This window comes from Cornus florida, unplaced genomic scaffold (assembly GCF_030987335.1).
Source record: "Cornus florida cultivar Cherokee Brave unplaced genomic scaffold, ASM3098733v1 CherokeeBrave_3.0.0_Hap2_Chr10, whole genome shotgun sequence".
Taxonomy (NCBI): domain Eukaryota; kingdom Viridiplantae; phylum Streptophyta; class Magnoliopsida; order Cornales; family Cornaceae; genus Cornus; species Cornus florida.
The window spans coordinates 61,466,846-61,482,778 of NW_026775580.1; the positions used below are offsets into that span (position 1 = coordinate 61,466,846).

Sequence of the window (15,933 nt, forward strand, 5' to 3'; positions counted from 1 at the left end):
GGTTTCTAGCTTAGCAATGGATTGAGAATGAGAATGAAGCAATTAAGTGTTCGCCTCTAAAGTGCCTAGAATGGTCAAAACTTTCTCGTCAAAAGCGGAACTCCTAGTATTTCCTTGAGAATATGATGGCTGATTAGGAAAATGAGAATTAGAAAATTGATTTCCTTGTGCTTGAAATGATAATCTAAAACCTTGGGAACCTTGGCTTTGCATCGGAGGTGGAACATACTTCCCTTGGAAACCACCTTGGGGAGGGTTTGAGCCTTCCCCTTCGTTTCTCCAAGAGAAATTCGGGTGATTCCTCCAACTAGGATTATAATGATTGCCATAAAGATTGTTCCCTTGATTAACAAAAGTTGCATTGACTTGTTCATGATGCTCACTTTGCACATGTCTATGGGGACAATTGGAAGTAGAATGTAAAACACTTGAACAAGTCATACATGTCTTATTAGATGCATAATAGGAATGGTTAGGGAAGGAAGATACTTGATTTGCCCAGTTTTGGTTGATTAAAAATTGATCAAACCTTTGAGATAAGGATTTCATCTCGGCGGCTATTTCATTGGAATGGTCAACTTGATGTAAGCCAACACTCTTCCTTCCACTTGAATTCCTACCATTCTTAAAAGATAAAGTGCGATGCAAAGAATTTTCACTCATGCTCTCATAATGACGCCACGCGTCATTCTCATGCCTATCCATGTAAGAGCCACCCATGGAAGGATCCACCATACCCTTATAATTATCCGATAAGCTCTCAAAGAAATATTGAACTAATTGCCATTTGGGCATGTCATGATGTGGACACTTCCTAAGCAATTCATTGAATCTTTCCCATGCCTCATGGAACGTTTCCCCATCCCCGTGTGAAAACTCTCGTATTGAGGTTCTCATGGCATTGGTCTTAGAAACCGGATAGTACTTCTTCAAGAACTCTTGTTGCATTTCTGCCCAAGAAGTTATTGAAAAAGGCCTAAGATTTTTAAACCAATATTTTTCCTTGTCTTTAAGGGTGAACGGAAAAATTTTAAGCCTTAAGAACTCTTCTGGTATGTCCGTGTATCTCACGGTGGAACATACTTCAAGAAACTCATCCAAATGCTTGTAAGGTTCTTCACTTGGAAGTCCATGATAGTTATGAAGCATTTGAATGATTTATGGTTCGATCTCATAGTGGTGTGCTCTAAATTGTGGCAATTGAATACATGTGGGTGCATTGTATTCATTAGGCACATAGTGATCCCTTAAAGCAAAGGGAGGATTAGCAATTGGAGGTGCAACATGGGCACCTTGATTGCCTTGAATGATGGGAGGGGGTGGAGCATAGATTGGCCTTGGCATTCCCAATGAAATTTGGCCTTGTTGTTGTGGTGGGTGAACGAATAGCCTCGGCATGCCTAATGGTACTTGCATGTTATCTTGATGCACATTAGGGTGGAGGATGCCTTATTGGTCTATGTGACCAAGGTCCGCCACATGGTCCTCATTATGTCCTTCCATTGATGAAATGGATTGACTAAAACTTCCTCTTCCCCTAGGGTTTCTAACAACGGATTCAAGATGGAAATTTAGAGGGACAAGAGTAGGTTTCAATGATCTACGACCATGCATGCACAACGAAACACAACAAGCAACAAATAATGAACAATCACTTCACTTTCACAACAAATCAACAATCAACAAACTTTTTTCACATACAATGATCCCATACTCCCATGCTATCAACAATATGCAAAAAAAAAAAAAGTAAATTGCCTCCACGTGGGCTCACGATTTATCTAAGAATTGAAATACAAGCCTCCACGCAGGCCGACGATTTAACTAGAGATTGAGTTAAGAAAGAGCTCACAAAGGGTCCTTTAGCACTTCAATTTAATTTTTAATTTTAGCCTTGCAAATTTTTAGATTTTAACTTTTTCCTTGCTTTTGCTTAGCTCCTTGCATGAAATGCTCCTTTGCTCACCTTCTAGCTCAATGCACCTAGTCAAACGAGAACCAACACAATAAGTAACCAAAATGAAAATGAAAACAAAGTAAAGACACGATCAAAAGAGTACTAATTCCTAATTAATTCCGCAAATACGACGTTGCCTTCAATCAATCCCTGGCAACGGTGCCAAAAACTTGGTGTTGTTTGTCGCACCTAACCTAAAGTTTGTGCACCAAAAGATAGTGGTGTAGGGCTATGATGAATGTGGCCAAGTTTTACATTTAGAAATTGACACTACTAACTTTCACTAAAAATATAGTTAGGGCGAGTAGGGATCGTCCCAAGGGATTGGTGGGTCGTATTAGGTTGTGGAATCGAGATTAGGGTTAGTAGGTTGAGTGATCAAAAGATTGGTTGGTGGTTGTATTATACTAAGATGCAATTTAAACTAAAGTAGACAATTAAATGCAATGGAGAGAAAATAAGAGAGAGATCTTGGGGTTTTGAGATCACCACTACGCATAGCTTTTCTACACCCTTAATGAATGATTAATGAGGGGGAAAACATGTATTGCAACATAGTGTGTGTGTGTGTGTCATTGTTTGAACAAGCATGGATGACAAATTAAGCATATATTGTCTAAGCAACATGGTGGATAGCACAATATATCAAACTAAGCCATTAATCCTTTCTTTAACTCATAATCCAAACACATCACAAAATTAGAGATATCTGCTACTTGCTTTCATAAGTATGGAACATCAAACAACCAGCATGGATTATCCTCCCATTTAACACCTAAACTATAACTACACTACAATTAAGCTAATGAAATGAAATTAAACTAAGGGAGAGGCACAATCCATCAAGAAATGAGTATGAACCATCAAATAAACCACAAGAGCATTCCATTAAGCACTATGTCTTGACAATCTCTAAATCTATAGCATTAATACACATAGACATGCATCAATAACACAAAAAATAAAGATAAACATATGAACATCTATTCTAGCATACATAGACATATGGATAGAATGAAATGATCAATTGGAAGCAATTAAACCACACAAATCATTGAATAAATAAGATCTATGTATATAAATATGTCAAAACATCTATCACAATACAAATCCCCTCAAAAATACATAAATCAAGATGTAGAAAGCATGCTTAGGGCTAACTCTAGCCCCAAGAGGATGTCTAGCAACTCATGGATGGTGTTTTCCAACCCTCAAGGGCTAACTCCATGGTAGAGATTGCTCTTCTTCTTGGTTGATGGAAGAACTCCAAGCTTGTGTCTCTAGCCTCCTCCTTTCTTTTCTTCCTCACTAAGAATATGGAAATTTTGTGTCTCTAGTGTATGTATCTACTATATGTCAAGAATGGCTCATATTCCTTATATAGGTAGGTTAAATGTCACCCCCAATGAGCTGGGCTCGTACACCAACATTCCTTCCAATGATTGGATATGAGACAACTTTTAATGAACTGGAAATTGGATTTTCTCAGGCTTTGGGAAGTTCGATCGATCGAACTTGTGGTGAGATCGATCAAACATGGCTGAGATCTATTGAATTTAAGCTGGATCGATCCTCTATGGCGGCGCCTTTTTGGATAAAAACAAATCTGAAATATTTTGAAGATATTTTTGGGAAAGAGACAAATGTGGTAGGTAGGGTGGTACAAGTGGATAAGATGGAATCTTTTCGATCGATCGGAAGAAAGTTGGATTAATCGAACTTTGTGGGATCTTTGGAAAAGGAGAAAAAAGCTTGAATCCATCTTGGAATGCTGAGATCGATGAACTTTTGATCGATCGAAAATTTTCTGAGATCGATCGAACTTGCTGAATTTCCACCACTTGCTTCCTTTTGCTCCCACTTTGCTCCTTTCTTTGATTCATCTCAAGATTGCTTCAATTATGCTCTTATTTAGCTGAGTTAGCTTATTTTGGGAATAAGTACCTGAAAATGGAAATAAATCTAAAGCGGGAAAATAAGATAGATAAAAGTCTTAGAATACCTAAGCTTAAGGGGTTTAAATGCGCACTTTTCAGTGCTCATCACTCCCGTAGCTAGGCTTGAAGCCATTAGAATGCTCCTTGCATTTGCATCCCATAACAACTTTAAGCTATATCAAATGGATGTAAAAAGTTCCTTCTTAAATGGCTTCATTGAGGAAGAAGTGCATGTAGAACATCCACCAGGCTTCGAAAGCTATGATAGTACAAACTATGTTTACAAATTGTCAAAAGCATTGTATGGTTTGAAACAAGCTCCAAGAGCTTGGTATGAAAGACTAAGTGGATTTCTACTTGAAAATGGTTTTGTTAGAGGAAAAATTGATAATACTTTTTTTACGAAAACTATTGATGGCAACTTATTGGTTATTCAAATATACGTTGATAATATTATTTTTGGATCATCTAATAATGCGCTTTGTGAAAAGTTTGCCTCTAGCATGCAAAATGAATTTGAAATGAGCATGATGGGTAAACTTAACTTCTTCCTAGGGTTGCAAATCAAACAAGCTCTTGATGGCATTTTCATTTGTCAATCCAAGTATGTTAAAGATTTACTAAAGAAATTTGGTTTGGAGGAAGTCAAACATGCCAAAACTCCCATGAGTTCATCTTTAAAACTTGATAAAGATGAGAAAGGCAAAGATATAGATATCAAAAAGTATAAAGGCATGATTGGTAGTCTTTTATTTAACCGCAAGTAGACCGGACAAAATATTTGGTGTATGCTTATGTGTTAGATTCTAATCTTGTCCTAAGGAATCTCATTTGTGTGCCGTTAAACATATTTTTCGCTACTTATGTGGTACAATAAATTTGGGTCCTTGGTTTCCAAGAAATACTTCTTTCAATCTTGTTAGCTATTCGGATGCCAACTTTACCATATGTAGAGTTGATAGAAAAAGTACTAGTGGCACTTGTCACTTCCTCGGTCAATCACTAGTAATTGCAAAAATCAAAATTTCGTGGCTTTGTCAACGGCGAAAACCGAATATGTGGCGGTCGGAAGTAGTTGTGCCCAAACGCTTTACATTAAGTAACAACTTGAAGACTTCGGACTTAAATTTGACCACATTCCCGTAAAATGTGATAATACGAGTGCCATTTGTATTTCAAAGAACCCTATTTTGCACTCAAGAATAAAACACATTGAGATAAGGTATCACTTTATATGAGATCATGTTTCAAAGGGCGACATTGAATTAGTCTTTATAAGCACCGATAAGCAACTAGCAGATATTTTTACTAAACCTTTTCAAGAGGATACTTTTTGTTTCATCAAAAGAGAGCTTGGAATGACATATAAGGAGGATGTCTTATCCAGTGGCTAAAATTGTGATAAAGGGAATTTCAGCCGGCCGAAAATCACTTATCAGCCGACCGAAATACATAGGTTCAGTCGACCGACCATGTATCATCAATCGACTGAAAGTTAGATCTGAAGTATTTCATTTAGGGTTTGCTGCCATTTCATCATTTCATTTTAGGGTTTTCTCTCTCTCTCCTTCCTTGGCGACTTATTCCCTCCGTTTTCCATTATTCTCTGCGTCACTCCAAATCCATGCAAAAGGGTCATCACTCCACATCCATCTCCATTGGTAAGTTCATCCTACCTTAATTAATCTTTTTATTATATTATAAGATTGATTATGGAAGTTCCTTCATGCTATACACCATAAATCCCTTCTTACCCTAGATTTCATCAAAAATTAGTCATGCACGAATTCTCAGTTGGTATTGTAGGGTGATCTTATGTAATTCTAAATCCATCTTAAGGACTCAAATTATCGTAATCTCATATTGCTAAACCCTATATTGAATCTGTCAAAATTTTTATTTTTAGTCGAGATTACTCCATTTGTGCAAACCAAAAATCAAATTCGGGGTTCATTATGTCTTCCTGAAATTATTCTGTTATAGGTATCGATCAGGTCTAAATCAATTTGGGGATTTTCATTATTTTTCTACCAAAATTGAAATGGGGGTCTTATTTGCACTGTGTTGTTGAATTACTGCTTTGAATATTCATTCACAGTAATTTGGGCGTTCCAAACATTCTCAGATAAACTTTGGGGTGGAATCTCTGTTAAATTGATCTGGGTTTGGATTTTTAATTTGTGTTTCTTTCAAAAAGGTTTTTTTTTTAAATCTTACCAAATCATGTCATCTTCTGAGCCTAGGAGAAACCCCGTTCGCTTTCAAAGCAAACGGAAGAAAACTAGTCACACTGAGCAAGCTGAAGCTAGCAACACTGAGTCTTTGCCCATTTCCAACCTTACTCTTTTCAAAAATCCAGCCACGAAAAATCTCTATGACACTAAGTTCCTTCATAGGAAAGTTGTTTTTGGGAAAGTCTTGTCAAAATCTGCATGTGAGGTCCTTCATCTCAATACGTATGACCTGTTTGATGCCATAGGGTTGGGAAAATTTATATCTATGGATGTCCCATTCTACCCTCGGTTAGTTCGTCTCTTTTATACACATCTTCAAAGAATTCCACACTCTCTGAAAATGGAGTCTTTTGTTGGGGGTACTTCCTTCACCCTAGACATCCCTACTCTTCGCACAATCCTTGACTTACCAGAGGGTTCCATCAAGTATTTCACGACATTCATATGGTACCAAGGAGAGGGGTTCAATAAGCTTAAGGTCGTATGCCAAATGAGCTACAACAAACGAATCACCAATACTCAAAAATTTCTTGCAAAACAGCTCACTTTGGAAGCTCAATTCATTTACAACATTATCATGTATGCAATTCTTCCAAAATCAGGCAGACGCTTGGATGTCTCATATATAGAGGTCTTCCTCATTTGGTGCATCCTTAATGGTAAAGATTTTGATCTTGCTTTTCTTATATTTCATCATATTCTTGACAACCAAATGAGTGAAGACAAACACCTGTTTTATGCTATGCCTTTGAGTTGTGTGTTTCATGCTATGGGGGTATTGGTTGGAAGAGAAGTAAAAAATGATCAAGGGCCTCAAAACAAACTTAAATCCACCCCTCTTGGGTTAATGGGGTTTAAAATGGACCGTGATGGGCATTGGTACAATCCTATTGAGAAGGCTTAGAATGAGGCTTTAAAAAGGGGAGAACTTGGGGACGATGGGGAATTTTTTGTCCCTCCTAATATTCCAACCCCTGCTATCCATAAGGATGATGATCATGATGACCCTCCTCCAGTTGATCCTCCTATCCCTATGCCACCTCTACAGACTGATCCTACTATTCTCGAGCTCCTCACGCAACAAAATGCTCTTCTACATGAGCATATCAGCATCTCTTGCCATACTGAAGCTAAAGTCAATGATATGGTCAGACGTCTAGACACTATTGAGGGTGATGTTGACTCCATCAAAAAGAATCTCGAGGAACTACGTTTGGGTGCCGATCTTCCTCCCTATTGAGGATTTCTATGATTTACTTTCCTTTATTTTTCAGCTTTTATTTTGCCTATCTATGCTATATATTCTTTTTGAGGATGACAAAAGGGGGAGAAGCTGTGTTGATATGTTGATATGTTGATAGTTTTTAGTGGTTGACACAAGATCATTTTGGATAGACTGTTTATTTTGGATAGACTGTTTATTTTGTTTTTAGATAGACTATTTATTTTGCAAACACAGTTCATGACTATTGTACTCATTTTCTAAATGTCAATGTTAGTCTCTATATGATTCTCTGGATATGCCTATTTGTCAATTTTATATACAATGTATAAAAATAGGTGGAGTCTTATATGAAAAATGTCTATTCCCAGTTACAATCTTAAATTGTTTTTCAATTGCCTGCTATGAAGTACAAATCAGCATAATGTAGGGGGAGCATGTTTAAATGTCACTCCATTATTTTTTCTAAAACACATCAATATTTTGTCATAATCAGAAAGGGGGAGATTATTAACCCTAGGACCAATTTTAACGATCACAAAACATTAATTGTGTTTTAAGGACTAATATTTGCCTTGAGAACATATAACAGGTTAGTGATTTGAAGTCTAAAAATGAAATGGAAAACAAGGAAAGGTAAAGCCAAGCAAGATACATTCTATGCACTCCAAAGACAAAAGAAAAAAAGTCATTCACTTCTAAACTTCAAAGTTGAAACACAGAGAAGATAAGTAATCAAGACTGGCAATTCAAATGGGGTAGATAAAGTAACGTATGAATGTCATGAAGCTCACACATCCTAGGATCATGATTTGAATGGCGTTATATACTGTTCAAAATCTATTTGAAAACCTAGTAGAGAAAGAGGATCATATTCAAGGAGTTTCGGTCGACTGAACATAAAGGTTTAGCCGACCGATAAGGGTTTTACAAAATTAAATATGCATCAGTCGACCGAAGAATACTCATCAACCGACTGACAAGAAGCTTTTATGAAGTGCCGAGAGTAGTAACTTTTAACCATCATTTCGGCTGACCGATGATTGGGGATCAGCTGGCTAACAAAAGCCTTTCGGCTGACCGATGATAATCCATCAGCCGACTGATACATAGTCAAGTTCAAATTAAACGGCTACCTGCGAACTTGGAATATTCACTCCTCATCTCCAACAGCTATATTGACCTCCTCACTCTATAAATAGGAGCTGCAGCTTATGTTATTATACATAACTTTGAGAGCAATTTAAAGAGCATTCAAGAACTTCATTCTAGAGCATTTAAGGCAATCATTTGATCATTCCATATCTCTTGTTCTCTCATATCGTCTTAGAGATTTGAGCTTCATTTCATTCATATATTTACTCTAGTTGTTAGCTTACAATTGTAAATCTATCTTAAGAGAGATTCAATCTTGTATTTCAATTACATACTTTCCTAGAAACTTGTAAAGGTTGGTGTGACCCAAAAGAAGCCTAGGAGAAAGGTGTTCTCCTAGCAAGAAAAAGAAGCAAGGGCTTACTTCATGCGAAGGTTTGCTCACCACCATTAAGGAGAAGCTCTAGTGGATTGGGAAGTCTCAAGAGGAATCTTGAGCTGAGGAGTAGGAGTTTTCGAACCTCGCTAAAATCTTCGTGTCACTATTTGCAATTTCTTATCCCTATCTTTCTTACATTTATGCTTTGAATTATTATCTACTTTAATTGATTATTGCATAATTGTTAATCTCTACTTGAAGTTGCAAATTTGAAAAATTGTCCATTGACTTTATTTACCCCCCCCCCCCCCTCTCTAGAGTCAATTATTGTTTATCACCCACAACACTTGTAATATAACTAAGTCCTTTTGCAGTCCAATAACGCAATGGCATATTGTAAAGTTTCACCCAAATATGCACCAAATGACTAATCTTTTTTTCTTATGACATGAAAGGATGTCATTTCTGCAATAGGAGAGATTTCCCTGTGATATGGTATGGTCCAGAGGCAAAAAGTGAATTTGTTGTAGACTCACTATCAAACTTGAAATATAAGAATCCACCTCCATCAGCAGAGACATGTTGCAAACCCTTACGGCTCCACAACCTTAAAGCTATCTGCTACACCAAGCTAAAAGGTGGTTTCTTGAGAGCAAACCTCCCTGCTAAGAACCCATTCTATGAGGAACATCCTTCAGCCTCCACCTCTAAGGGGGGCTCAACAATGGACCCATACTCAGTCTTTGCAGGCTCAAAAAACTCAAAGACCATCTTCTGAGATGAAGGGGTAAGAGGGGCCTGCTTAACAATTTCAGCCCAAGTCCTTGTGGTGCTTGTGATGGGTTCAGAAGTTTTACCTTGTGTATCCATGCATTGTCCACCAGGTAAAATGCCTATCATCCCCAACTGTAGGACCATCCAATAAGGAAGAGGAAGTGTCCCCAATCTGACAGTCAACCAAAACTAGATTAATATGTGGGCTACATGCAGGGGTAAGTACCCATGTATCAGCTTTATCCCTTAATCTAATGTGATAAGTTGGAGCTCAAATTTGAATTTTGAAAATCCTGCAGGTGGCCGAAGCTTAACCTAGTCAATGGTGGGGTGGAAAAAAGTTCCTTAAAGATTTGCATAAGCTCATAATGGACACGGTTTATCCTTTTTATTAGGCCTAAGAGCTTAGACTGGCATCATCTCCACAAGGCATGTGAGAACTTGTGATAACAGATACAAGTGTGTTGACCTCATTTCTAGCAGCACCCAGCTTCTTCCTCAGAATAATGACCTCTGTAATCAAATCAAACTTTGACGCATCCATCATAGCAGTGTCCACATCATCAAATAGGTAACAGACTTAAGAGGTGGCCTGGTTTGAAGGATTAAGGATCCTATCTGTGGAGGGAAAAAAACCACACCAATCGCAAAACACCATGTGGTGGCAAAAAGCAACCCACAACCAAGTTAAAAAAGCTAGAAGCCCACAATCAGATATAAGCCCAACAAATGAAGGCCTACTTAATACAAAGGCTAAATGGACGGCCCAATCTTAACAAGGCCCAAACTCCATAACGCCCATAATAATGTTGAATGCACGATCTATAGGCATAATTACCTACGTTTAGGAATAAAAGCCAATAAACGGCTCCATCTAAATTTCTAAGCAAAAACTTATAAATAGAGCCTGGACAAAGGTAAAGAGGCATCGAATTCTCAATATTACTACTCTCTTAAAGATTTGCTTGTCCCCTTCTTGATTTTTTCTGTGTGTTCTCTATAATTAATCTCTTTAGGCGTTTGGGTGTAAGAAATTGCACCCACACTTTGCCTCTCCATAATTAATCTCTTTAGGTGTTCGGGTGTAAGAAATTACACCCACACTTTAGCGCCATCTGTGGGAAGTTTGATACAAGAAGTCCGTTCTCTATCCCTTGCGTACAACATCACTCCGGAATGGCAACAGAGCCAGACACTATTCAACCGCAGCAACAGGAGACCATGCAGAAGATACACAAAGAAATACAAGCGCAACTAGACATCCTACGACAAGCAAACCCAGCGCTAAGCAAATCAATATGCTAAGGCAGGCTCAAGAAACCAGCGTGGTACAAATCAGCACTCTGCGCAGGGAAAACGAAAGACTTCGAGGCAACGCTCGGCGGAATGAACAGCCGAACGACCATCGGCCCGAACGACAGAACGAGGATCCCCCCATGGAGCAGAGCAATGATAATCCACCTCACCAACAAAAGCCTCCATGCCAACAACTCAATGGAACGTTGGAGGACATCAACGACGCCGCAAGTCAATCCTGCACCTTAGGGAACTCTAATATTAGGGGACCTCGAGTCACCAATGCCCATCCATCAGATGACGCGGATTCAGGTAAAAAAGAAGTGTGCACCCTAGTAGCTGATCAGCCATCTTTGAGGAATGACTTTATCACCAGGCTCCAGAAAGAAATGGGCAAATGAATCAAAGGGCTGAAGGCCCAAACGCCTGAAGACATAGTGAGGGAATTCACTACATCAATAGTGAAAATCGCTTTCACAAATGAGATAGAACGGGTCAAGAAATTCACAATGCCGAAGTTCATCAAATTCAATGGGACTAGAGATCCCCTCCAGCACCTCAACCACTATACTCAGGAAATGACACTAAAGGCTCATAATGATTTATTCATGTGCAAAATATTTCCATCCAGCCTGATAAGGGTGGCCCTAGAGTGGTTCAAGAATTGCCCGTGTAAGTCAATCCCAAACTTCGAGTCACTATGCGTTACGTTCTTGCCAAGTATTGTGGAAATAAGTAACAGAAGAAAACCATTGCCAGTTTCTTTACGATTCAGCAGATGAAGGGAGAAGGCCTGTAGACCTTCCTTACCCGATTCAACATGGAGTCTTCAGGTATACCAGATTGCAATCAAGATACAGTCATAGAAGCGTTCAAGATAGCCATGGTGCAAAGCTCACGCTTCCATTCTTCTCTGGTAAAGAAGACCCCAACTAACATGTCAGAGCTGAATTCGCGAGCACAAAACTACATCAGACTTGAAGAAAATGAAGTAACTAGACAGTAGAAAGCGACACTGGTCACAGTAGAAAATCGGCCGAAAGAACGATCGAGCACCTCGAGGACCCATCAGGAACCCCCGGCCATTGAGGGACGAGCCCCTGAAAAGAAATCCCGAATGGCCGAAAGAATCACACCGCTCAAAGTAACATTGGCCAGACTGTACCAAGAGACCAAGGCAAGAAACATCTTCTAGATCCCACCACCAATCAGACAGCCAATGGAGCAAAGAGACTAGAGTAAACACTGTACATTCCACAGTGATTTTGGTCACCTAACCAATGATTGCAGGAGCTTGAGAAGACAGGTGGAAGTGTTAATAGCCAAGGGCGAGTTAACTGATTACTTGATTACCCCAGGGCAACAAAGGCAGCAAGATCGAGCCCGGGCAATTCCAAAAGCCGCGGTAGAGAGCCATCCTGTCTGAGTAATCAACACAATTCATGGCCGTCCGGAAGAAGACGAGTAATCGGGAAATTCCTACAAGATCCAGTTCAAACAAGCCCATAAGCTACGGAGGATTGGGGAAATCAATACCGTTGACTGCAAACCCAATCCAGCACAAGTTTCTTTTCATAAAGGGGATCTCAGAAGGGTGCAACACCCGCACGAAGTCCCATTAGTAGTTAGTCTGCTAGTGGCTAACTGTCTGGTCAGGCGAGTGCTGATTGACCCCAGCAGTAGCGCCAATATCATAACAAAATGGACGTTTGATCAGTTAAAATTGGCCGTAGACCAGATTCGTCCCACTAGAAGCCCTTTGGTAGGATTCGATGGAAGAAGAGTGGAACCCACAGGTGTGATCATGTTGTCAGTCACTACTACTAAAAGATCTCTGAAAGAGAACTTCGTGATTGTGGATATTCACCCTACCTACAATTTGCTAATGGGTCGGGGATGGATCCACCGCATGGAAGGAGTCCCATCAACCCTGCACCAAGTCATAAGATGCATAAGCCCGAATGGTCAGGAGGTCATCGATATCTTGGGGGACTAGGTAACAGCAAAGGAGTGCTACCACACAATGGTTTATCCTTTTGATAAGGATAAGAAATCACTGAAATAGCAATTACCGAGCTTTTCCCCTCCAAAAGAGACAGAGGAAAAACATCTTACTGTAGAACCCCTAGAAGCCATATAGATAGTCGTAGAGGACGAGTGCAAGCTAACCTACATAGGGACTCTCTAGTCAGTTCAGGAAAAGGAGGAGCTGGCAAAAATCCTAAGAAAGAACATAGACATCTTCGCTTGGAATCACTGGGACATACCGGGAATTGACCCACGAACAGCCTGTCACAGCCTGAACGTAGACCCCAACCACCAACCGGTGAAATAAAAACAGAGAAGGTTTGCCCCTGAAAAGAATAAAATCATTGTTAAAGAAGTCAATCGACTTTTAGAAGTAGGGTTCGTCATAGAAGTTCAGTATCCTCAATGGTTGTCAAACGTGGTGGTTGTCCAGAAAAAGAATGGTAAATGGCGAGTATGCATTGACTTCACCAACCTAAACAAAGCATGCCCAAAAGATAGCTTTCCATTCCCCAAGATCGATCAGATGGTAGACGCTACGACTAGATATGAAAAATTGACTTTCCTTGATGCTTACTCGGGCTACAGCCAGATCCCGATGAACCCTTCAGATTAATAGAAGACTTCTTTTATCACCGAACGTGGGACCTATTGCTACAAGGTAATACCCTTCGATTTAAAAAATACATAATGAAGATCACGACAGATTATAAGGTTTGCCCAGATTTTCTTTCTATCATTCGAATATTTTTTGGTAGAAGCTCCAGGGGAAGGTACAAGCAAAAAAGGCATGAGTCCATAAGTAGAAAAAGGATCTAAAGAAGGGGATGGTTTGAGATCATTATGGTCATAGAAAAAGTGAAATACTTCTGTGAAAGAGTAAGGAGTAGGTTGACTTTTCACAAAACTATAAGAAATGAGAGGTTTTCTAGCTAGACAATGATAGGAGTGGTCAAGTTTGGAAAATATATTTTTAACACCACTTGAAAAATCCAAAATGGGCCACCAAAATGAGTAAAATTAAACTCCAAAAGATCATTCATACTTTGATATAAATGAGAGAGAACAAGAGGAACAAGGGCTAAGTCTGCACCTTTGGCAAAAACAACTGCAATTTGAACAAAATTCTTTGTCACTTACCCAGAAAGGACACGGAATAGATGTTCAAAAAGCCAATAAATTAAGAAGGCAGTAGGTTCCTTCAAAGCAATAGGCCAGTCTTTTGTGATATTCGATAAAAGGAATTTAAGAAGTGTAGAATTTTTTATTTCCCTCCTCAGAAGAAGGAAAGCTGAATGAACCTGCAAGAAGCAAGACATTGATATCTCTCCATGGGGTTTCAAGCTTGTTATACAGCAGATATCCCTCATCATGACAAACATCATTCTAGTTCAGAGATGCAAAGAGTTGGTGACATTAGACCAAAAAAAGACAACAGGAAAGAACAAATTCTTATCTAGAATCATAGCCACTTTGCTCAATTGAATCGCATCGAAAATTCCTTAACTTTTCTAAGTAGAGGAAATTTTTTCATCACTAGAGAGACGGCTTACCCACAATCTCCAAAGTAGGCAACACCATGGCCAATTCTTGAGTGAAAGAGTGGGCTTCACCTTTTTTCCTTTGACAAGGATTAAAGGGTACTCCCAATTGGATGGAAGATCATCTTCCGCTGCCGGGTAAAATTCAAATAAAGAAAGAGGAGTGTCACCCAAAAGCACAGGCTTTAACCCTGTTAAGGGACTAAAGCGACAGAGAGAATCGAAGATGATGTTTGACTCAGGAACTAATTTCAGAAGCTTTTGGACTTGGTGGCTATGATTATGGGTTTTGGTTTGGTCAAACGAAGGAAAAGGAGTAGTAGAACTTGTTGTGGACCTGGTGAGGCGTTTCTTTTTGGGAGCCATAGCAGAAATGGGAAGGGTTTGCTCAGTCGAAGGAGGAGAAGAAAGACTTGGTATAAATCTTTAAAGCCACCTACAAGATATTTATACAATAGCGTGGGACGGTGAAGTTTTTAAAGCAAATTTGAAATTCAAAAGAGGAAAAATCCTAAGGAGATCTTAACGACTGAGGAAGTTGAATAATCATGGAGTCTTAAATGAAAAGTTCAAATGGGTATGTGCAGGAGGTGATACAATTGTTTTTTTTTTTTCTTCTCTAAAAGGTAATTTTACCTTCTTAAAGAATGAGATTTAGTGAGTCCAAGTTTTTAAAAGAGTAGGTTTGAGTGTCAACATCAAAGCTAAAAGAAGTAACTTAGGACTATTTAAATTCTAGGCCTTTTTTGTACAAACAAAAGGCAAGAAATTTTGCCCGGGGGGGGGGGGGGGGGGGGCAATGTTTACACCCTTATTTTCTCCCAATGAAGAATTGACACATGGAAAGAGTCTAATCACATGGAAGGAGTCCAATCCAAAGCAATTGCAGGAGTAAAAATTTCAATTAGAAGTGGCTAAGGGTTTTTATTTAAAAGCAGCTTACCCAGTTAAATGGAGACATGCGGCGCAAAAGACTTACCACATACAAATTCAAAAATTGATTAAGAGAGTCCATGAGAATAGAGACTTTGAGAATTGGAAGAATACTGAGAGTCCACCACAAAACCAAAACCAAATGAAAAACCATGTATGCATAAAGAGTTTGACCCAGTCAAAGGAACATGTCAGCCAGAAGGAGAGTTTTTAGCATGCAATTCAGGGTTCCTAAAAATATGCAAATCAGTACTTCTAAAGGCCACGATGCAACAATCACCAAAAGTTTGGTCGTGGACTACTACTACCACCATCCAAAAAAGAAGGAGTAGTGGCCATGATTCAGAAAAAATTAACGTTGTTCATTTAAGAATATAGTAAAAACATGACTGCATGGCTGTGGGCACATGTAAGCTTCAAAAGAATTGAAGAAAACAATGGGACACATGGCATAAATCTATCCAATCCACTTGGAGGCATCTGAAGTTGGCAATGGAACTGCATAGAACTATTTATGTTAACTGCCATTTCATAATT

General features: G+C 39.1%; 1 pseudogene; it reads left to right on the forward strand.

The window, feature by feature from the left end:
• The first annotated feature begins 793 nt into the window (after nucleotides 1-793).
• Nucleotides 794-892, forward strand: LOC132280317 (small nucleolar RNA R71; annotated as a pseudogene).
• The last annotated feature ends 15,041 nt before the right edge of the window (nucleotides 893-15,933 follow it).